At 43.1% G+C, this 24905-nt stretch overlaps 1 long non-coding RNA gene across 2 annotated transcripts; it reads left to right on the top strand.

The window, feature by feature from the left end:
• The first annotated feature begins 6250 nt into the window (after nucleotides 1-6250).
• On the top strand, nucleotides 6251-9549 carry LOC119328562. 2 transcript variants are annotated; one of them, XR_005159029.1, is made up of 4 exons: nucleotides 6251-6677; nucleotides 6778-7135; nucleotides 8238-8309; nucleotides 9481-9549. It is a non-coding gene; the product is annotated as an uncharacterized LOC119328562 (long non-coding RNA). The 2 variants fall into 2 exon arrangements; XR_005159031.1 differs by having other exon boundaries at nucleotides 8238-8554; nucleotides 9481-9547.
• The last annotated feature ends 15356 nt before the right edge of the window (nucleotides 9550-24905 follow it).

Here is a 24905-nt window from a genome sequence, read left to right as displayed (position 1 = left end):
TTGTGAGTTCCTGGCATACCAAAGAAGGAGTGCCAAATCCAGAGGTCCTGTGTGGCCACCGCCTCAAGCACCACACTGCAACCGCCTTTGGCGCCTTTTGTACATCCCCTGCCAAGCAAATTGGCAATTCTTCCATTTCCAATGCATGCAGTCGATGCTTCCAAGCATCCCAGGAAATCCTCTTGTTGCATTCTGTGCTAGGATCCGAGCAGTGTCTTCCGCATTGGGTGTTCTCAAGTATTGTGGTCCAAACACTGCCACCACTGCCCGACAGAACTTGTAGAAACACTCTATGTTGGTGGACTCGGCCATGCGCCCATAGTCGTCGAGTGAATCACCGGGAGCTCCATATGCAAGCATCCTCATTGCTGTCGTGCACTTCTGGATGGAGGTGAATCCAAGAGCGCCGGTGCAATCCATCTTGCACTTGCAGTAGTTGTCGAACTCCCAGATAGAATTCACAATCCTGAGGAAGAGCTTTTGGCCCATCCGATAACGGCGCCGAAATATTTTCTCGCCGTGAAGTGGAGTATCGGCGAAGTAGTCGGAGTAGAGCATGCAATAGCCTTCGAGACGATGCCGGTTCTTTGCTTTCACCCGCCCAGGCGCCGAGCCACCTCGCCGCGGCTTTTCATTGCTCACCAGCAGCTGGGTGAGGGCGGCGAGCACCATGAGATGCTCTTCTTCCTGGACGTCGGCCTCGGCTTCCTCCTCCAGCAGCGCGGCGAGTGCTTCCTCGTCATCCGAGTCCATCGCCGAGGCAGGCAAATCGTCGAACACCTTGTGCTCGGTGGGCGTGTACCCGCCGCTAAACCGCGCCTCCGCGGCTGGAAACGGCGGCCAGAAACGCGCAGCTGCTGTTGGAGGGGGCTGTCGCGATGAAGCGCTGCTATTTTTCCTACGGGGAATGGCTATCTAGCGGTGTAGGGCGGCAGGCGGCGCCGGGATATAGCTACTGGTGACCGAGGGCGCGGGGGTGAGAGGCGAATCGGGGAAGAAAACCTTGACTTTTTCCCTGACGGTGTGGGCCAGCCATGCTTTTCCCTTGCGCCGGAGCCCCCAACTGCTTCCCAGTGCGCCGGGTTCGGCCTGTGACCGTCGGGCGGAAAAAAGGGCTGAACCGACGATTTTCGGCGTCCTGGAAGGGCGAGTAGGCCGTTTTTTCGACGTCGATGCCGAAAAATGGTCTGGAGAGGCCTGTTGGGGGCGCGGCTCGAGATGCTCTTATAGCACACAACACAAATATGAATCATCGTAACAATGCTGCATACAGTAGTTTCAGACCTGCGTGTGCAGACCGCATTAATTCGTGATTGAAGAGTGATACAGTGCTGGTGGCTTGACTGCATCGTGCATGTGGGAGTTTAGAAATGGTGCATCGCAGGATGAATTCTGGCGTGCCACACGTGCTTAAGCAATTAGTGAACACGGCAGTCACATATAACTTTTCATTATGGATAAACAAGAATGAAGAATGAGGTAGAAGGATGGTTTTGTATAGTGGCTTAGCGGGCTAAATGACTCCAAATTTAGAGCAATAGCGGGAAATAGCGGTCTATTAGCATCATTTCCAATTTAGCATTAAAAGTGCATACCTTTTGTGTGAGAGCTCTCCAAAGGTTATAGCAGCTATAGCTGTCTATTTAAAACTTTGCTGAAAAATACAAATCGATTTTCTAGAAAAAGAAAGTGAGGTGAGGCAGAGGCAAGACTGGGGTTCAAGTTGTCGGTGCCGTTGCTGGAACTGGATTACGGAAAGTTATTTCAGACTTCAAAGTGTTACTTAGTATATATTAGTAATTTGCAGCTTGATTAAGAGAATGTATGATCACAGCGGCCATGATTAATAGATTGGGGTAAACAAATCATCATAATAATTTTGCATATAGGTGTGTGACAGACCACATCAATTGCAATATTGAAGAGCGTTGCATGTGGAAGTACAGAAATGCTGCATGGATGAAGTCAGACATCATGGAGCATCCTTACAGATTATGATTTGAAAATTGAAGAGAAAACTGGCATACCTCTAATATGGATATAGTTCACGCGGCTTGGTTGAGAAACGTATTTTTTTGTGGGTATTGGTTGAGAAACGTTCATCATAAAGTAATCCTCATTACATTTTTTGAACTTAAATCCTCACTACTTTAGTTCATGTTCCTTCTACATTACAAATTACCTGGAATACTTATGAGCAAAATGAATGAATGTGTACACATACTCGACCTGACCTGACCCCTTCCCAGCCATGCGATCGACAAGCAAGAACCACAGCTAGACGAAGTATATGATGTTTGGTTCATTCTTTCGCAGCTTGGCTTGGCTGGTCCGACTCGGAGAACAAGCCAGAAAATGGACGATTGGAGCCACACAGCCAATCCAAATATCAGCATCGCTTTGGACATAGTTACGGCACAAGGCGAGAGCCTGCATCTGCATATTTTCCAAAGACAATGCCACATTTGGGGGTCCTGCAACCAACAGCAGCAGAGCAGCCTGAAGACCAGAGCCGCAGAAGCAGGTGCCAGAGTCGACGTGGCCACAGGTTATTGGTGACGGACCCTGGTCGTATATGACACGTGTTCACTGAGTTCCTGATGACTCTCAAGCTCATGCCATGCAATCATTTTTGTCCCTGTTCAAATTAATGTTAGAAATGTGAAGACCAACTTTCATCTCTCTCCCTTGCTTATTTTTTAAGCACCCCATATGCACCCTATATATGCTGCCTTTTTATAGTTTGGTTTGCTAGGGTTGTAGTACAGTGTTTTACTGAACGAAAGGAATAAAATAATGAAACTTGAAATGCATACAATACTGACTACTAGTGATTCCCCTGTTCTGTGGTGACCATATATAGTCGAAGAGAAATTGATTGATCATTTCCCTTCTCTTGCAAAGTTCTTATAGAGATGACTGTCTTATCTAAAAATAAGTTTGCATGTCGTTTCGATACTTGAAACGATTCTTAACACTGGAACACAAGACATTTAGATAGTAAAAATAATTATTACTAGGACCGGTCCATTCAGTTTCGCACATGCAAGAAATGAAAAGTATTTAGTAGTGGTGAGTAGTGGAAACAAATCACTAAATTCGAGTGGCAGCTCTGCTAATACATGCCATTCGTACCTTTTTGTCCAAACTATATGTTGTATTATTTTCATTTATTTGTAATATAGTGGTCTGTCGTGCCACATAAAACTCGCTACGTACCAAGTTGAAACATCATTAGTTTCAGGAACAAACTAAATTGACCACCGTCTTATTAGATTGACCTTTTCGTTAAGACAACATATGACCGCTTCAAGTGCAACCGAAACTCGGATAGGCAAGACATGGACACATGTATAACTGAGAAAACATCCATCGAAAAATGGTGAATGACACATACAAAACATGTTTGCAAGTTTTCAAAAAAAAAAATCTCAAAAGTTACAACAATATTGTAGCAGAGGATTGTTCTATAAACAAGTAAAGTTTTCGGTTCATTATCAAAATTGTTAAGGGCTACAAATTTTACAACTCTCTGAAATGAATATGAGTTGGCTGATAAAATTTGGCATAATTCTAGAACATCATAAATGGTGGAGTTCTGTGAACGCGCACATATTCATGTTCAAGCACGTAATTATTTAACAGGTATGAAACTTTCATACCTCTGAAATGCATATGAGTTGGATCTTGAAATTATGCATGTTTCTAGAACATCACAAGAAAAGATAACAACTACTGAGTTACTATCCTGAAATATCGCTTAGAGCATCTCTAGCCGATCCTCTAAAGTATAGGGGAGTAAACCGCTGAGTAAATCTTAGTGAAGTATTTTTACTCCATTATGTTTTGGCTGCACCTAGTCGATCTCCTAAATTTAGTGGAGTAAAATTTTTTTGTCAAATTCATTTCATGTTCAGCCACCGAAATAAACTTTACTACTTTTTTATTGAACGATATCTTGATACACTGAAGTACATGATTCAACAATTCCTTGCGAAGAGAACTGATACAAAGGAAATCACAAGAAAAAATACACACTTAAATACAAATCCAACCTTAATAATTGCTCCCACTAGTTGGATTAATATTTTTCTATGTATTCCTTTTCAACATTGTTGATTTTCTCAATTGGCATCTCAAGCTTTCACACAATTCGAGTTGCGTCGTCTCTAGTCTCTACTCTAGCAAGTAGCGCACAAACATCTATCAAATTCCTCGCTATCAATAGATGGATGTGCTCTACTTACCAATACCAAAACGTGCATCCATTCTACACACAATTTTGAAAAATCAATAAGCTACAAATTGCGATAAATCCAAAGAACAACCGTAACAACAAGCACTCATCACATCCTTTTTGCATTTGAAGAACACCCATCTAGGATGTTTCAGCGTGCTCAAAACTCGGCACAACACTAGCCGTGGGCAGTGGTCACAGTTGATGACCGGTAGCGGGGAGCCGACGAGCTGTTGGGCTACTACCGAGCCCGACCGACGGCCGCCAAACGTGGCTGTGCCGGTGGTTTGTCGACGAGTGAGATCCGAGTGCCTACAAGTGGCTGACATACTGAGAGGCGGCGCAGAGTGCTGCGGGGGCTGCGCGATCTGGTACCCGTCAAATCTATCCAATACGCGATGGCGCCGGTAGCCGTATTGGTCAAATCCGGCGCCGGCTGCGAAGGCCGTCTATATGCCGATTTATGCGCCGACGACTGCGAGAGAGGCCTAAACCCAGATGGGCGAGGAGCGCGGCTGGTCGTGCGAAGCGTCGGCGGTGACAGGAAGGAAGGCGCAGGAGTAGATGCGGCGCGTGGTTGGGATGGGTGCGACCGAGGAGGGATGTGATTTTTTTTCTCGAGCGGTGCATCGACCTGGGGCCGCTCGCGCGTGTGCGGCCGCTAGCTCCATCGGAATGATGGAGAACGCGACGGTCTTGGCGTAGCAGCGTCCCTCCAAACAACATGGCCGGCCCGAGAAGCTCTACGCCGGGGACGCCACGGCGGGGCGGCGTCCCGGCCGGAAACCCAGGCTCCTACCTACTAATCTATCATGTACTTATCGGGCATGTGCACGTATCACGTACATATGTCCCGTGTCACCTTCCTACCGAGCGGAGTGAAGTGGTAGTCCTTCGTCCTCTGTCTTTTGATTAGACTAGTCACAGTGGGAGTAATTTCAGTAGTAACATCAAGTCCAACTCAGCAAATTTGCTTATGTGGCAATGAGTTAATGAGGAGAGAGGTAGTTATAGTAACTTAGCTAGTTACTATAATATCACATGTCCCAATGTAATATGAGTCTATAACCTAATAAATGAATCTTTGCATGTTACCATTTTTAAGTTACTACCCACTATGAAGGTAGTAACATAGTCTAGGAATATGTGTATGTTACTAGTCTATATTACTATCCATTGTGCCTAGTCTTAGGGAGGAAGCACGTCAGATCAGGCATGTGTTCCGTACGTTGCCCATAAGTATAGCTAGCCCATGTCTGTTCCTCACAATTATTGCTGGTGTCGCTCGTGATGTTGTTGATGTTGACGTGGGACAGAGAGGTGATCATGGTGTCCCGTACTCATTCACGGGTTCGTTCTCTTGATCAAATAAGCTTTTTCATCTATTTATATATAAAAAGTGCTTTACGGGTTAATCAGAAAAAAGATAAATATCTAGAAAATCCCACAAAAATTAGTAAAATCTGATCGTCTATTTGACACATCAGAAAAACATGACCATTGGATTATTTTACTAACAGAAGTTAGGAAAATTACCCACCCTTTGTCATTATGTAAAATAAATCTTTTTATTTGCCACCATAGAAAACCTTTCCTACCAAATCTATTTATCTTTACCTAATCTTTACCTACTAATAAACCAGTGATTGCCTGTGGCCGTACGTCATCAGCAATCTTGCAAAAAAGCCCCTCTACTTTTGAGAATTCAACCCGCAGTCCCTGTTTAAGTGGACCTGGAAAAACGCTTCATTTTTGCACAAAACACCATATTGTTTGGATTATTCAACCCGTGGTCCGAGCTGATTTTGTAAAGAGAAAAAAAGACCATAGGAGGAGCACGGGCTCGCCTCCTCTCCCTCTCGCCCAAGTCCTCGTCGCTGCCGCCGCCACCACCACCCACGCTATGGCAATCTCCGGCGAGCTCCGGCGCCGCACAACACACCCCAGAGCTCCCCACGGTCCGCGTCTCCCTCCCCTCCGGCCAGATTCTGCGCTCCCGACCTCTATCGCCCGGTCGCAACGCCACCCTTGTGGCTGGGTTTGGGGCAGGGCTTCGCCGCCGCGTCTCCGGCGGCCCCGGGTTCGTCCCTCTTCCTACCTGGTCGGGATCCACCACCCCTACACCTCACCTTCGACGCCATGGGAGTTCCCCATCCACCATGGTTGTCGCCGTCAAGGGCTTCTTCACGAAGATGTGAAGGACGCCATGGATCTGCAGCTCCTTTTCTCCTCCACCACGGACGCCGCCTCACCCTTCCAAGCCAACAGGCACCCTACAAACGGGTCGGCCCACAGCTCCTCCGCTCCTCTGCCATCTTGAGATGCACCTGGATCTGGCGATTTCAGGGCCTTCATGGCTTTAGAATCGGCCTCTCGTTCGGGATCAGTTTGGATCTAGGACAAGCCAACCATGCTGCTGCGCCAAGCTCCTCTTGATATAGTACGTAGATACTCTGTTATAGTATTCAGATAAGCAAGACATCTCTGCCTTGCATCTTACATCAATTGAATTGAGGGATTGATAATTGGTTTTGTGGCAGGTTTACATGAATGCTATCCGGGAGAAGGCAAATATCAGGAGCAAATAAAATCAATCCCTGTACAAATAAAAACACTCCCTGCAATCTATCATTTTTTTTGAGGAATTAGCCACATTAGAGTAGTTGATACATTGGATGAGTATTCAGAAGGTGCAGTCAATTTGTCCTTTGGCATCTAGCCCTCCTGTTGGTATAATAATGCAAATTGCCTTTTTTTTTAAAAAAATGGTCCTTCATTTCTTTTCTTTGAGTTATCTGTGTATCTTTTAAGCTTTTGCTAGGCGAGGAAAGGTGGACCAAGTAGTCTAGCAGAACCAATTGCATTTTTGGGGTATTGGCTTCAGATTGGAGTGGGAAGGTATAGATATGTGTTCTTTCCACAAGAAGAACAATGAATACTACTACAATCTTTTCTAGCATTGTTTGTTCTCAGCCACATTAGTTTTATAATCCTTCTAAAACAGTCACTTCCTTTCATATGAATGCAGTTTTAGCAGATGTTATTCTGACTGGTCTGCTATATTTTGTTCATGAAGACGTTCATGTTTACTCCCTGTTCAATTCAAGTCTGAAAGATTCATATTTGGGTAGACAGGTTTCACTGATTGAAAATATTTGAGATGCTCTTTTTGATGTATGGCAATATGCTATCTCAAATATGGTAGACGAGGAATATGGGCTCTTTTGAAGATAAATAGACTAGATAAAAAAGAATTGAAATAGCCAAGCAAGTTTCATTGCATGTTAATTATATGGTCTGCTGTAGTGAACCTTTTTCTGCAATTTTCTTATTTGTTCTGCTTGAAAAAGCTAACACTGATCTGTTGCTACGTTTTGTGTTAATGAGTAAATGTTTTGTACAGAAAATCAGTGCTAGAGATTAGAATTGCCTCATATATAATACTCCATTTGTCTCATTATATAAGACATTTTTTCACGAGGTAGTACCAAATATGCCTTTATGTGCTTTCTTCAACAAGTCATATGTGTGACTGACCTCCACCCACCTCCCCATTCTCAACAAGCACCAGGACGTGACTTCGGTTCTGCCAAGTAGGTTTTAATAAACAAATCCTTCCTAAATTATGAGCTGTTTTCTTACTGAGCAAACAGAATGCCCAACATTCCAATTTGTGATGTTAAGGCTAACAAGAGATGCATATATCATATTTAACATACTATCTGCACTCTTCCTAATTTAGTTTTTTTTGCTTGTCCAGAAAGAATAAATTGGTGTTTGATTTGACTACAACCCTACGATGTTTGCTCTGAAAGGCATGCACTTTAAAAAAAGACATGATGTGCATTTGCATAGTTTGACAAATTCCGATCAATGAACTGTATTTTGTTTTCTGTTTTCATTGTAACATCAACCTTACGTGGTTCTTCTTATCAATGTTTGAACTGAAGTTATACAATAGAGGGCATGTACTTGATTGTTTTAGTGTCAATATATTCAGAAGACATGGATCCATCACGGAAGGAGTAGATGAAGACCATGGAAAGGAGGAGTTACTAGGAGCAGAATACTGGTGAGTTAACTTCGGTTTTCAGAATTGAAGCTTCACTCAGGTGAAGTGGTTCCTTTGGACATTGATATCTGCTGCATAATATATGTAGATAAAGGAAAATTGAATTAAGAACTCAATCGGAGCAGAGACCATGAGTTGTGGACCATATAATGTTGTCTGCTTCACTTTCAGTTTCTGTTGGGAAAATTTGCAGAACCGGATAATGTCTCAACACTGACTAGAAGAAAGGAAGCCACATATAGCTGGTTCGGCCAGCCAACTAATCCATGAAATTTACCTTCTTTGTCTTTCCTTTTTAATGCTCATCACATTTTTATATATGTGCACCATGGTTAAAGTTTGCAAATATTATTGCGCAAAAGCAGTCTATTCCTTGCACCTGTTTTGCAAGCTGGATTATTCAAAGAATATATACAAAGACGGGAAAAGGCAGTCGTGTCACATTAATGTGGGCAGGGCAATATTGGGTAGAGATTCTTGCATTTGCACGTTAAGTTTGTGGCAATTGTGAATTGCTTTATTTTCCTGCCATTCGTATTTCTTGTGTGAATAACATCAAGATGGTTTTGAGCCTGGAAACTTCAAGCGTGTCATAAGGCAGGAAACAAATCTGTAGAGAAGTATAGGTGATGTGCTAGAAAACATGGCCGTGCCACTGATTTTTCAGCTGGTCGTGTGCTTCATCTGTATGATGCTTTTGTTGATTACCAGCTTATGTAGGTTGCTTAGAAACGAGGCCTTCCCATAGTTGACGAAGATATGTGTAACGAGTGAAGAATATTAGGATGGGAATTTTACCTATTCTGTGGACTAGCTACAGTTCTTGGTGCCTTATAAATGATAAAGAGAGGTCTCTCTGACTAAATAATAATTTCCATTAGTTACTACTTTTCAGTTTTAGATTCCACTGTAATGTTGCTGATGATGTCAACACTGGTTTGACTTCTCATATATACGATCTCTAATTATTTCAGAAGATAATCAATCTGTTCATATCATACTACTTCCCATTATAACTTTCCCTGTGTATACTTTGGTAGCAGTGTGCTTTATTATTAGGCCCTGTAAAGATATGGAGTAAATTCTGCACCGCTGTGACCTTTACCTTCTTTGTTAGTTTCTTGGTCGTCTTTCCAGATATACAATTGTTTACCAAATCGCGGCTTTGCAGGGAGGAGGTGTTGTCGCCAGCCTCACGTTGATGTGCGGTACTTGCGCCTCTCTGCTTCATGTGGACACAAGCACCAAACTAGAACATTTCCATGTTGTTATTTGGTGTTTAGAAAGTGTTTATCTGTAAGCTACATTAATACACTATAGTAGTCCCACAACGTTTTGCATATGAATAGTTGTAGAAGAAACATGATAACAGGTTTCTTTTGTTGCTAACGTGTAGAGTTACTGTACAAATGCATTTTTTGCTACAGATTTACGGGTCATTATTTAGCTATTTCGGTTCCTCCTTATGAATAGATTTTTCTATGTATATGGCGGAAGATAATATAGACCTCTATTTGTAAACATCCATATAGTTTTTGGAAAATGGAAAACCTTACTTTTTTTTGTTATCTTTATGAAAATACTATTATCTCTTTTTAGCCCTTTACTATTACTTCCAAAAGAGTTCTTTTTAGTGACATGCAACTTTCTCCTTGATGAGTAATGATCTGGTTATCTTGATAAAGACTGCTAATTCAGGTTATTTGTATGAATATTTTTATCAATTATAATTAATATTGTTTTGTTGCTTGTGGTAAGCCTCCCCACTTTGTAATGATCAATATATATGCCCGTACTTCAAGAATTTGTTGTTATCAATGCTACATTTGGTCTGCTGATATGCCATGAATTTTGTTTTATTTCCATTTTTCATTTGATGCATGGAAGCAGTTTATCTATTTGGATGAATTAGTTTGACAATTACACAGAAATCTATGTGCCACGATGTTTAGAATAGCAAGTTTTCTAATTAACAAATGACAGCAAGCTAAACATGCCGTCTGAAACCACACGAAAGCTAATATAGAATCTCATTCTGCAAAGCTACCTTCCGGTGGCCAATAACAACCACACTGCAAGCACCGAAGCGAATATCTCGGTGCCTTTGGGGCATCACATCTATGTTGCTAATACTATTTTTGAAGTTGTTGGCACGGTTTGGCCAGTTAGGCCTTGGGACTGGCTGCACTATTATTGCTGTTGTTGCGCTCACTGGGCCAGCCCACTGAGCATTGCCGAACAGATTCTCACTTTTCAAATAAAGAAAAAGGAAGAGAAAAGAATAATATCCCCTCAAATATTTTCTGATTGAGCTAAAAATTTCCAAACAATATGACTTTTAGACTAAGTTAAATAAATCATAAAATCTTTGTGGATTCAAAAAATGTTCGCAATTCTGAAAAAAAATGTTTGAGAAATCAAAAAATGTTCACGAGTTTTCAAAAAGTTCCTGTATTAAAAATGTTAAGCAAATTGAACAAATGTTCACCAAAATATTATTGGTGAAGCAGCAAAGTATGGTCATGGCCTTTAGAGATTATGATTTTTTTTCTCCCGTTGCAACGCACGGGCCTTTTTGCTAGTAATAATAAAGCAAATTGGGTTTCTTTCGTCTGTCATGGCATTTTTCAGAAAAATTCCTCTATTTCAGAGAATTCAACTCGCAGTCCTGTTTTAAGTGAAAACGAATCGTTATTTTCGTATTTTACACAAAAGTCCCCGTCTTTTCTTGAAATCAACCCGCCATCCGGTTTAAGTCACACCCGAACCGTTATTTTACATTTTTCGAAACCCTCCTGATGTTTTAGGTAATTCATCTGTGGATCATATTTAAGTCAAACAAATGCTTTTCAAAATCATCCATATCTTTTAAACCGTAACTCCGATTTGAACATGTTATATATGAAATTTGATTAGAAAAATATGTAGAATATGAATATGAGATTATTTTTACCTGTTAAGTATGTTTCAATATTATTTTGGAATATATTGAGTCAGACCAAATGATTTTCTAAATTATCTGTATCTTTTAAACCGTAACTTCGATTTTAACATATTATATATGCAATTTTATTAGAAAAATGTGTGGATTCTAAATATGATGTTAATTTTACCTGTTAATATTTTTAAAATATTTTTATGGAAGCAAACTTATAATTTATAGCGCAAGATCCGTTTTTTCATACCGGCGGCGATCCAGATTGCAAATAAACACCACACTATCACCATATAGGGAAAAGAAAACACCGATAACTACACATGCATACCTCTGAAAAATGTCGCAGGGGAAAACAACAGATTTCTCATCGTGAGAGTGAGTGAGTGAGAGAGAGAGAGAGAGAGAGAGAGAGAGAGAGAGAGAGAGGAGGGAGGAGCAAGGGGGAGAGAGACGTCTTAGGATTAACCATATTCAACACACGTTTTTTGTTGTTTTGTGTGAACACCGAGGCCATCCTCGGTGAGGGTGAGAAGGAGGATAAGCGGCAACACAAATATGATGTCTCGCAAAAATAAAGGAGATGGAGCTATTGTGGTCTTGAGTGATGATTGTTGAGTTAAGAGCGTGTGTTATGTTTTCTCTCCCGTTGCAATGCACAGGCTCTTTTGCTAGTATATAAAAAGTGCTTTACGGTTTAACCAGAAAAAAGATAAATATCTAGAAAATCCCACAAAAATCAGTAAAATCTGATCGTCTATTTGACACATCAGAAAAACATGACCATTGGATTATTTTACTAACAAAAGTTAGGAGAATTACCCACCTTTGCCATTATGTAAAATAAATCTTTTTATTTGTCACCATAGAAAACCTTTCCTACCAAAATAAAAGACGATGCAGCTTCGTCCACCAAGCTGTCGCACGATCTCAGGGGATGCCCTAATTTAATGGACTGCCAGTGCATGGCTGGGACGGCCAAACGCAGCAGGACGATCGACGACAGCCTCTTTTGGGCACGGCTGCCACAATGACCTTTCCATGCAATCTATATGTCGTGGATCAAATAAAGCAAACATAGGTATGTTCATGTGTTTCCAAATAGCCAGAATAGATCAAGGAAATATCAATCAGCCGCTGTAATGTACGCGCGCGCGTGATGTGAATTGGTTTCCGGCCGGCCGCACGTCGATTAATTATTGCACACGAGTCCTTGTGTACTTGACTCCAGATTAATCATTCATCTACGGCTGTTGGTGAGAAGCACTCCGACCAGATTGACACCACCACGCCATCCCCACCGTGGTGCATGCCATTGGAGCCTCCTAACCCCATCTCAGCACAACACTAAAAATTGTATACCAGGATCATGTCAGATCTGCATAGGTATTCGTAGAGGGGCGGTGGAGTTGAAGCAACAAGCCTAGAGTCAACATGAGACAACGCTGGGCCATGGAGGCAGACCAGGGGCACAAGTCTTCCAGAGGCCAGGAGATGGCGAGGAGCATAACTGTACGTTGGTGAAAGGGGAGGAGGGCCTAGGTAGTGCGCCAACTGCAAGAGGAGGAACCTAGAGGCGAACAGGCGAGGACGACTCGCGCGGCTGCAAAGATGGGGTAAAAAGCTAGCACTACTAGGCTATCCCCATCCCCGTTAACACCGCCAGAACCTCCCAGCCCTTCTCCTTTTTTCTCTTCAGAAGTGCAGCAGCGATTTGTTCCATCTTCCCAAAAATTCCTGAGGTATCCTTGCCGAAGATTTTTGTGGTAAAATTTGATCCTCCCCCCAAAATTTGTTCGTCGTGCCTCGTCATGATCCAGCGGAGTTCCCATCACCTTATCGTGCCTCTTCACATGGTCATTTGTCGTCGTGGATCTTTTCTCGCTATGGACAACTTTGCTATGTGCTGCGCGCGTGTGTGGAAGAGAAGACGAGGAACCACTCATATATATGGATGATTAGGCTTACAAATTACTTGGACTATCAAAGATATGAATCTACTTCATCTCAAAGTCATACTCTACTTTGCTACTTGATCGACTCTGTGGGACAGTATCCAGACCTCACTTTCGTCCATATGCATAAGCACATGCATGTTTCAGAACACATGAATGCTTCATGCTTGGGCATACAAGCAATGGGATCAACGCGTGCTGGTGTTGTTAGCCTATTACTGTCTACTACCTTTGTGTTGAAAAGTTAAAGTGACAGATATAGAGATTTAAGAATTATTCAGAGATAGTACTTGGATACAGTAGGATAATTCTTATCGGCCCACAAATGACAGGCTTGATATTTTTCAGTTCTTTATTACATCAATTACGTCTTATGAATGACCTTAAGAGAAGAAAGTTAAGCACCAAAGTATTTTTGAAATTATTTTCTTTGATCAAATTTTAGGCTTGCAAAGTTTTGCAGTTCTAGGTTTTCTGCTTCAGCACTTGGCGAGGCTGAGCCTCCTAGATATCCAAGCTTCCATGAGCTTCACCTTAGGTTGTGCTTTTGGATGGTCCAGGGCTCCGTGCAAGCAATTCTTAGTGCTCTACTCTCTTCTTTATAGTATCACATTTTCTACAATTGGAACATCAGGTATGTTGCCTGTATATTTCCGAACAATGCAATGTGTTACCTTTCTCTATATCCTAATCCAATACATTTTTTCTTCTTCTAGAAACCATATTCGTACATCATCCTGTAGTAGAAACACGTTCATTAGGTAATTGCTATCCCTTAGTTACTTCCACTAATATAACTTCGCACATAGCCACTTATGATGCAGCATGCTACCATCCCACGTTTCTGTATATGACTGATGATTGAGATATATAGTTGGGCTCACTATTCAAGATGAACTGTTCATGCAGAAGCTGTTGTACTTGATATGTTTCTTCCTCGCCTTGCTACCTCATCTAATTAAACTGCTAGAGGTCTAAGACGGCGGACGTCAGCATGTTGGGATGGATGCTGTAAAAACTAAAAATTGATTCATACACACGTAACTCAGGTTCCTGGGTATGTGCTACGCTGCTACCTGCTGTGTATGTACGTCTGCACCTAATCATTCATTACAGATTGATTTAACTTTTTTCCGGATTGCATCATGGAGCAACCAAGCCAGCTTGCTTGGTCATGTTGCTAGAAGTTCTACGTATGTGGGGCGGCAGTGCATTCCAACAAAAATCGCAGGTAAGGACGTCCTCTTCCTAATTCCTCCAAAATCAGACACATACACTAATAATGCGCGAGCCTACCTTTCCACCATTATGGTGTTCATGTTGTGAAGACTGCGTCCGCGGCGTCAGGTTAACATGCTAGCATACAAAATCCATGCCGCAGAGTACACTCCACCAGATCAGTGCAGGCTGCAAGATACTCCCAGAGGTCCAATACATTCAACTACACGAGGAAGCGCCAACCATTGCTACCACAAGACAACGTACATTACAGCGAAACAAGACCATGGATCAGCTGATTCGACAGCAAAGCAAGCAGCAACATGGTGGAGAAATGAGCTTCCGGGTTTTCTGGCCGAGCAGTTCAATAGAATCGCCCTCATACTTGGTCTGCCTAACGCAAACCCCTCAATTTCTTTGCGATGCCTTTGTATTTTTCTAGCATTAGATGAAAATCGTGTTCTTCTATTTGAGAATCTCAGTACAATAGATGTTTGATTTTCTCTTTATTTTTTGTTTGACACATGCCGAATGGGTTGGTGTGGGATTGTTAAGATGAGGATAAATAATGACACTTCCCACATGTTTTTTTGCTAATTGCATATGTATGCTCACGTAGAAAAGAAATTTGATGTTCAACTTCACATGCCCAAATGCTTGGCGTAGATCTGATTACATAAGGAAATAAATCATCACATAGTCATACCTTAGAATTTTACTCCTATGCATTTGCAAATATTTTAGATGTTCACTGGAGGGGCTTCTCCGAAGATGAGTTGATGACAGTAAATAATTTAACTGTAGAGGCCAATGATGACCTCAGAATTTTGTTGGCTTGCCATGGTCTATGTCTTATGAGCAGAAGTTATGTTTTCGTGTGTACTCGGGCTTCTTAAATGTTTCTAGCTACTCCCTCTATACCGAAATATATGTCGCTGGTGTAGCTGTAGTTACAGCTACACCAGCGACATATATTTCGGACTACACCAGCGACATATATTTCGGTACGGAGGGAGTACATGTACAGGAATAGTGAAGATGGAATTGCTATTAAATACAAAAATGCCAAACGGAGACCGAGCTCCATGGAGGCCTTATTTTAAAGATTTAAAGTAAATACACATATACCTAGGTACATAATGTACATGTTTGCAAATTTTCAGGTCGAAATACGTTGAAATGAGAGCTACACAAAAAAGACAAAACTGGGGCTTTTAGCATATATACTGTTCATCCTGAAAGTCCATGATTTTATTTTTATTTTTGCAGATCACAATTCAAGGTATTCCATCCTGAAAATCAACACATATACACATTACATCCTTGCATACATGTGTAATTTTCAGAAGTTTTAGAAACTGAAAATTATGAATTTTGAAAAAAAAATCATTTTCATGTTCCTTTTTGTTCTACATTTTGTATGCCTATAATGCTCTTGAAAGCAAATTGTACATAATGGTTCAAGTCATTTAGGGTTGTGAAAGTTGATGTGCCAATGGGGAAATCAAAAGTGCATCGATTGATTTACTAAGCATGCATGAGTAAATCTCTATGCAAGATTGTTGCTTCTTTTTGAGTATTTGAAGTTCTCTCACCTGAAAGGTTAAGCGTGCTGACTTTTGAATCTAATGATGGAATCCACAAAATAATTTTTCCATAAGTGCGTTTCTATTGGGAAAGTAAGGAAAATGTTCATCTCATACCAACCTAGGATGGTTGTATATACAACTGTCTAGAGTATCTTCAAAGTCTTAAATGACTGTGAGTTTGAATAAGTAGAGCTCTAAAGATTCAAACGGATATGGAAGATGCTACATGGGTTTATTTTCCCTGCAATTAATCTAGGTCGAGCATAAAAAGTTATTTGTATACCCATTTGTTGCAATGTAATGGTTCTTATAATTGTTGTGGCTTCATGGCTAGGGATGACGCATCGTCCTTTTAACTAAAAGCATGTTTTCTATTGTCATAACTGTTCATCAAATTTAGGGAACACCTTATGTCACATGCAATTGTACTACTGCGTAAGCAAATTGTGTACTCTTTTAGACACTTATTCGTGAAATAATTTTCTATGACAAGGAGAACTATTGCAATACTATAGAAGCAACTTTTTTTTTATGTTTTGGTACTACATAATGAAATGGCGAGAGAATGGTGTTCTGTTAAACTTAAGCTCTCATATTAATTAGTTACAAACGTTCTCCATGAAAAGAAGTCAAGCAGTGGTCTGCATAGACTTTTTACGTACCAGATACAAGTAAATGTCTTATTCAAGAGTTTATCGTAATTGGCTATCCATGTGGATTTTAGAGTATAGATATAGTCAGCATAGATTTACAAACATTTAGAGACGATGCATCCTTTAAAGATTATGCCCGTACAAGTGAGATTATGGTTTGGAAAGCAAAAGAATGCTAGATAATAGAAGGTGCAAAAGTCTTCGAAGTCACTGTTTGTCGACTGCCCTAAACAAAAATGTTTATCATTCCTTTATGATGGAAAACTTTTAATGGAAGAAGTTCATAGAACTATACATTTTATCACGTCCGCATCAATGAAACATACCTAAGACAAAACTATATTCGCAAAACTCTTATATTTGCAAATTTCATCACACTTGATCCCATTTTTTCCTTGTACGATGAAATAATATGTTGTCGTTATTAAACATTTTAAGTTCTGGCCCGCGCATCCCATTTTTTCCTTGTACGATGAAATAATATGTTGTCGTTATTAAACATTTTAAGTTCTGGCCCGCGGACCACTTTTCTAGTTAAAAAAAAAAGACAAAATGCAGCGGCTCCCTCCCCTGATGACTTAGATCGTTAGTAGTGAGGGGGTCGCCGGAACCACGCGCATGGATAATTTTAAGCCCAAATAGCTTCGTTTGTAGGTTGTTCATCGTCTTGACTTCGGCGGCGGTGATGGTAGCGCGCAATAAAGATTCTTCAGATCCTTCCCCGACAAAGCCATCGGTTCTATGGTTGCCGATGAATTTAGAAACCAGACTGTTCAAGTAAGGATGATGTGACAGCGGCGGCATCTTCGTGATGGACTTGTCCTTGGGCTCCGTCGTTGCGACACCGTTGGCTCTAACGCAGCCTTGGAGCCTGGAACGTAATCCAGAAGCGAATGCAAATTTTGATCTGCATCGACAACATCTGAAATATGGTGGACTGTGTTTTGGGTTCGTGGTTCGTGGATGGCAGGTGTTCTTTCCTCCTCTGACGTCTTACTCATGCGAGGGTGTCAAATCTTACTGGGGTTTGATCCCGGCAACGGCGCTCTTTTTTTTTTTTTTGCGCAACGAAATAGAAGCTCTAAAATATACGGAGTAGTCCACTTGCTAACGATCAATGACCTGTCCGGCCGCACGCAAAACCCGTCGATGTGTCTGAAAGAAACATGTGCGATCTGTCTTATTCACCATTCCACAGTATACGAGCACATACTGCTAGCTAGCTGCTCCTGTTCTTGGCTGGCCTCTTCTCTGCGTCGGATCATCAGCCCACCCGGCCGCTAAGGAGCCGTCGACCCGAGATGCTTCCTCGCGTTGCCCCTTGATCCTCGCGGTTTGTCACTGAGCCATGATGTGGCTGATGCCAACCTGGGAAGGGGAGCTGATCATGATGTCTAGTATGGCAGGGGGCTACGTGTGTTGGCGCCGCCTCCCCTCGCAGCGCCGCTTCTTCTTCCTCTGGCTGCCTCTCACAGCTCGCCCTTCTCTCTTTATCTCACACAAGAACACACTATGGAGAAAAACTCACACGGACACACACTTCACCAAGCAGAAACTAGCTTTGCCTTGTCTCCCGGTGAATATCACATAGGCTACATTTTGCCTCAGCCCTCACGGCCTCCTCCTTTCTCATTAACTCAATGCAACACTTATATACACAAGGGGTTGGCTGACTTGCCAAGCCAGCCGCCACATCCGGCCGCACTAACCCACTATGCACTCACGCACTAACTTGACCGGCACAGTCGGCCACTAACCAACTCACGCATGCACAGCAACAAACTGCTCCACCACTCATGCCACTACATGCATGCTTTCTACTAACTACATCCCCACGACTCGGCTAACAAACTCATACAGCCTAATCGCTACTACATGCACGTCTATGCCCGGCCCTTGCTCAACCTCCTCTTACCGGCCAAAGGACTAGGCCAACTCCACATGCACGTAGAGCCCCACGCTCCAGCCTTCGTCGCACTTGCCGCATCACATGACCACGCTGCCTCGCGTAGCACTGCAGCCTCACGCTGCAATAGGCATCTCGCCATCGTCGCCGTATTGCACGACGTCTTGGCATCTCGCCTTCTCCTCATGCCTCCGCTGAAGCTTCACCGGACTAGATACTCTCTAACCTATCCAACATGCATAACGAAATCAAACTAAATATGCAGATACATGAATTAAGATTAAAGCTAGCATTTTCCCTCTTAATCTTGATTCACCAATCTCCGATGCGGATCACCCGCAACCACTTGCCGACGCCATCGCCGTGCCGCAGCCGGTTTCCGTTGTCGACGCCATCGCGGTGCCGGTTGTCATGGACCATCTCATCGTCGTTGACGCCCTTGCAACGCCAATCACCATGTCGTCTTGCCGTGGACGACGTCGTCGCAGCGCCGGTCACCACGCCGTCTCCGTATAATCATGGTCGATGCCTGCCGTCGCAACATCCGTCACCAGGTCCTCTTGCTGAACGCAGCGGCCACCTTTTGGCGTGGACGGCGCCTTCGCAATGCCGATCACCACGCCATCATCATCTTGCGGCATCACACCGCAACCGCCCACAAGCGACATCGCGCCGCCGCCGGCCTCCGCCTCCACCACGGACCGATAAGGCTCTGAATACCAAATGTTGGCTATGGGCCCACCACGCTTCCGCTGCGTAGCACTGCAGCTTCATGCTGCAATAGGCATCTCGCCATCGTCGCCGTATCGCACGACGTCTTGGCATCTCGCCTTCTCCTCATGCCTCCGCTGAAGCTTCACCGAACTAGATACTCTCTAACCTATCCAACATGCATAACGAAATCAAACTAAATATGCAGATACATGAATCAAGATTAAAGCTAACAACGTGCGGGGGCTGAGATGATCAGGTGAGGCACGATGCAGATAATGAAGATGTGCGAAGCAATAAGGCGTCCGATTGCGGGGCAATGGCCCGAGATCCTCCAACTCTGACTTATGCCGTTGGCGTTTTGGTCTACGCCTGCCTGATCATGATCTTGTGTTGGGTCCATGTTGTCCTGAGGGATTGTATTAGACTTTTCCTGTAGGCAGACTATATTGGTGTTGTTAGGTTTTCGCCCCATGGCACTCGTCTCAATGTCGGGCGTAGTGCAGTGGATTTCCTAGCAATGCCCGAACTCGCTTCACCTCTTTCCCTTCTCTGAAATGTTTTCTAGAACTGATGTATTTCCGTTCATTTGCAATGGAAAGGAGTTCAGCCCGGTTCGAAAAAATGATGTCTAGTAATCACTCCTTTTTTTTCTTTGCGGTTGTCTAGTAATCACTCACTCGTCCACTCCTTAATTAATGAACGTAGCGTGTCAGCTGAATAATTCTGTGGAAACTGTAGTGTTGGTGGTGTGCATATTTTCTGCTGAACACATGCCAACCGATCGTTCTAGGGCTCAGTAAAGACTCATGGACTGTATCTCTTTCAGCCACTCTGCATATTAATTATGCACATTTTATCTTTATAGTATATCTGTTGGTCTCAACTGCGATCAACACACCTGACATTATTTTGTGGTGCATCCTTTTATCATTTTTGTGGGCCTGCTCCCACATGACTGATCGGTCCATAATAAAGCCTGACCGACAAGCATAGCTTGCCCCTTCAATTTTGCATCTGATGCAGTTCCATCAGACACGTCTCGAACTGTATATATACTCCCGCATTATTTCCTATTCGGAAAAAAGGTAGTACTACATTTTGATGATCATGATCATACATAGCCCACTTAAACAAACGCTGAAACACGTCTGTTGTGATTTGTACGTTTTTTTTCTTCATCGGTGTATCTCTTTTTGATGAAAAAATTACAAACACCTAATATGCTATTTGAAACAAAAGGGTTTTATGGAACTAAAAGTTCTCCAACTTAAAAAATGACCTATTATAATGCAAGAAGATTATGATTTTTAAATTTGAAGGCACACATTTCATCTGTGAACACTCTATCTATCCTTTGCTCACCATACAACTAAGAGAGCACCAGATCTAAAAATAAATAAATAAGAATAAGAATACACTCGTTAAGCCTTTTTGAATAATCTCAATATAGGTCTATCGATTAGCGAGTGAAGGGAAATGTGAAATATACACAATAATTAATAACTTATTCACACGTCAGTAACCACTAAGTTTGGTAAAGATGCCAATGTCCAACCGACCTATGGTTTATACGCGAAAAATCTCACTTTGAAAATGGACATCCGAAAGAGTTTGTTCCAGAGTCCATTTTCTACCACCATGACTTATTGGTAGACTTTCGAAGAAGTGCATAGATATTTTTATGTATTTTGTTTTGATCATTTCATGAATCTTCAATTTCTTTAAGTTGGTATTTGAGAAATCTTACTATGAAAATGGACATCCGAAAGAGTTTTGTTCCATGATTTTTTTTAAGAACGGAGTATTTCTTTAAGTTGGTATTTCTATATGCATGCGTAGTGTGAATGCTATTTTTTAGCCCATCTCACAACCAATAGATAACCACCTAGGTCCCAGAGAATTTCCAAGCGCGTCTTCTAAACCGTGACGGAGGAAGTAAGGTTGACGTGGAGGATGAAGGCGAACAGGTTGGACAACATTGCATGCAAAAGGCTAAAGATCACTAGGTCCGCTGTTGGCACAGCTAGTTAGGCACTTCGTATGTTTATTTAAGGAGTTATGTTACGTATGGAAGGGCCTAGCTCTGAGAATAAATAAGTTAAGATCTCAATTATGATGTAGCTACTGTTTAATGTAAAGCTTTTAGACTGGACTTGATCTATTAATAAGTCTTTATCTTTAATTGCGTTTATATTTGTGTGTACTTATAATTCGGCATGAACGCCTTTTCAATGGTGTGTCTGGTTTGTTAGAGAAATTTCAAAAAATGTTTTTCTCCTGCAACCTTTTTTTCAGTTTGTTTCTCCCACAACGTTTTCTTTACTTTATTTATCCAGCTAAAGGATATATGAATTATAAAAATGCCAAAGTTATTAAAAAGCAGCCTATGTAACAAAGTGGTTAGCGGTGTTCTCGTGCTAGGTGAGCTTCTGGGTTTGAATCCCCGTTCCACTTGGAAGCATTTACAGGGAGGCGTGTAGAGCGAAACTTCGTGTCGGAAAGTCGCTTAAATTTTTTCATCGAGCATTTGGCACATTAATAGTCAAACCAATACACAACGAGAAAGCTTGGTAACTTTGTATAGGGTTGTGGTAAAAAATAAAGTTGCGTCATAAACAGATAGACACTCGTAAATGTAGTATTAACTCGTCTGGCAAGTCAGTTGTCACAGTGGCATGCTTTATTTTAGGAAAAATAAAATAATTCCCAAGAAATTTCCTCGACGTCAAGGTAGCCTTGTCAACTAGTACAACGGTTTTTTTTTTCCTTTTTACATCAACGGAGTTGATAAAGCAGAAACGCTGGCTAGGCATTGAACTCTATTTAGGTGGTTGGACGTGTTAGGTGAGCTCATTTCCATGCTCAGGACAAAAACTTTGCAGTGCGGGGACAGAAACGCGTGGACTTTATGTCTGATACACTAAGCAATGAAAAGAGAATACATGATGATAAAGTAATGAATACAGTGGGGCTATTATATTGGGTGAGGATCCCAAAACGACTGGATGGGCAGGATTTCAGTGAGGGTCGTCGCCGAGTGCTTTTATGCAATTTTGTAAGGTTATTGTGCTTCTCTAAGCTCTAAGCTCTTTTATGAATATGAAATTGTTTTAGTACTATCTGGTCAGTTCTTCTGAAAAGTTTGCTTCAAGAAGTATCATAGACATCTCCCGCAACTTGAAGATAATGTACCAACTTAACATAGAGAGACACAAATGCTCTGAATACCACAGGAAAATCATCAAACACCTAGCAGCCACATAAGTGGTGATAGCACGTCCAATCTTTATCTCAATAGTGAAAATAGAATGATGCAAGTTTCAATACTCTAGTTTAATTGCTAGCACAATGCCAGATTATTTTGCATTTTGATTAAACAAGCATAAAGGCCACCACGGTAAGATCTGTGAACTAAGTTAGTTGTTGATGTAGAAGGACAAGATATGTGCTGTGCAATCTCGATGTATTGATCGGTGCACCAGGTACGTATATATAAGTACAGAGGTGGGCCACAACCTCAACTATACAGAGAAAACAGGAGGTGGGCCCTATACACAAATGTACACGCACACAATATACTCAACACCCCCCGCAGTCGAAGCGGCGCCAGAGACGCAAAGACTGGAACGGAACTCCTCGAAAGTAGAAGTCGGCAGTCCCGTCGTCATCACATCGATGAACTGTTGCGCAGTCGGCACATGGAGAACCCGAATGCATCCAAGAGCCACCTGCTCGCACACAAAATGAATGTCCAGCTCAATGTGTTTAGTCCGGCGATGATGAACGGGGTTGGCGGAGAGGTACACCGCAGAAACGTTGTCGCAGTAGACAACCGTAGCCTGGGAGACGTCGTGATGCAGCTCCTGAAGTAATGTCACATCCCTAGCTTCTGGCATTGCTCTAGGCTAGCTTCATGTGTGCATCATGTCTATATTTTTGAAACTTGAATTGAGGAATATTGGAAGCCTCAAAACCCTAAATAAAAGAGGGGCAAAAACCCTAGAAATCTCATTCATTGCTCCAAAAGGCTCTTCTTAAATGTTTGATAATTTTTGGTAAGGGTTCTGGTCCCAACCAAAATATTGAACATTTTTAAGGATTTATTTTTGGGACTTTGAATTTAAATCATTAGCTATTTGAATTTGAATTATATTCATATAATTAGAATATAATTTCAAATACCCCTGAAATATTTTATGAGCTTTTGGAAAAGTCCATCTAGCCAAATAAAATTATTCAGAGGAGTTTTTGGCATTGTTTGAATTTGTTTAAAATTCAAAACAGTGGCAAAACGAAATTAAATAAAACAAAACAGAAGAAAAAAATAAAAGAGAGAGAGAGAAGGACTTACCTGGCCTCATCCGTGCAGCCCACCAGAACCGGCCCAGCCGGCCCAGCCCGCCACCGCTACTCCCCCCCCTGTCGTCTTTCTCTTGCCAGTGGGAGCAGCTGCGTGCTCGCACGCGCGCGGCCGAGGAGGCCACCTCCTCCCTGCCTGGCTGCCTCCTCCTTTCCTGGTCCCTCCCGCGACGCCACGCAGCCCCGACCCCCTCTCACTTCTCCCTCGCTCTCTGGACCTCCCTCCCCCTCGCTCCTCTGTTTCCCCTCCCGCGACCGAACGGAGCCGCCGCCACCGACGAGAGCCACCGTGGCTACCAGCCACCCCACGGCTCACCGACGCCCCAGGAAGCTCCGCCGGTCCTCCCTCTACCTCCTCAACGAGCCACGAGGCCCCGGACGTGCCACAACACCGCCCTCGATGCCTTCTTCAACCTCGGGACCGCCGGCCATCTTCGTCAAATTCGCCGGCTCCGGACCGTCCCCGACCTCGCCGAGCGTCCCCTCGTCATCGCCGTGAGTCACTGACCCTCTCCCCTAACTCAGCATGCTCCCCTCCGTGCCGTAGCGCCGTTCCCCACGAGCACCGAAGCCACCGTCCGCCATTGCTGCTGCACGCATAGCCTCCGTGCTAACCTGGCCTCACTGAGCTGCTCTTAGTGCTCCCCATGTCTAGCAGGTGCTGCCCAGCCTCTCCATTTGCTCACTGATGCACCGTAGCGACGCGCCCGAGCACCACCGAACACCATCGCCGCCAAAGCTCGTCGCCGGCATGAGTTCCGGCGACCCCACGACCTCCCACTCGGTCCTCTGGATGCGCGGGAGCAAGGGCCATCCCCTGGTGCCCTCAGCGCGCCAAACTGACGCCTCTAGCGCAAGTCCGGCGTGCCCCGCCGTGTTCTGTGGTCACCGGCGACTCATCGCCGGCGTATCTGACGTGGCGTCGTCATTAGCGCTAATGACCCCACTAACTAACCCCCAGAGCCACTGACAGCCGGGCCCCACGGCCTAACTAACCGGCTAACTAAAATAGATTAAGTTTAATCTAATTGCAGTGGCCCCACGCGTCGGCGTTGACCTCGCTGACGTGGCCTTTGACCGGCCCCACATGTCTGTGACTCCAGCCAGCACTGTGTCACTGACGTGTGGCCCCCACACGTCAGGTTTGACCCGGGGCAGCCCTGTTGACTTGCTGACGCAAGCATGACGCAGTGCTGATGTCATAACTCATTTTCTGGATTTAATTTAATTCTGAAATTCCAGAAAATTGTATAAACTTCTAAAATTC

The sequence above is a fragment of the Triticum dicoccoides genome, chromosome 7A (assembly GCF_002162155.2).
Source record: "Triticum dicoccoides isolate Atlit2015 ecotype Zavitan chromosome 7A, WEW_v2.0, whole genome shotgun sequence".
Lineage (NCBI taxonomy): Eukaryota > Viridiplantae > Streptophyta > Magnoliopsida > Poales > Poaceae > Triticum > Triticum dicoccoides.
Note: the sequence above shows the minus strand (reverse complement) of the source record. Positions and strands in the feature narration are given on the sequence as shown.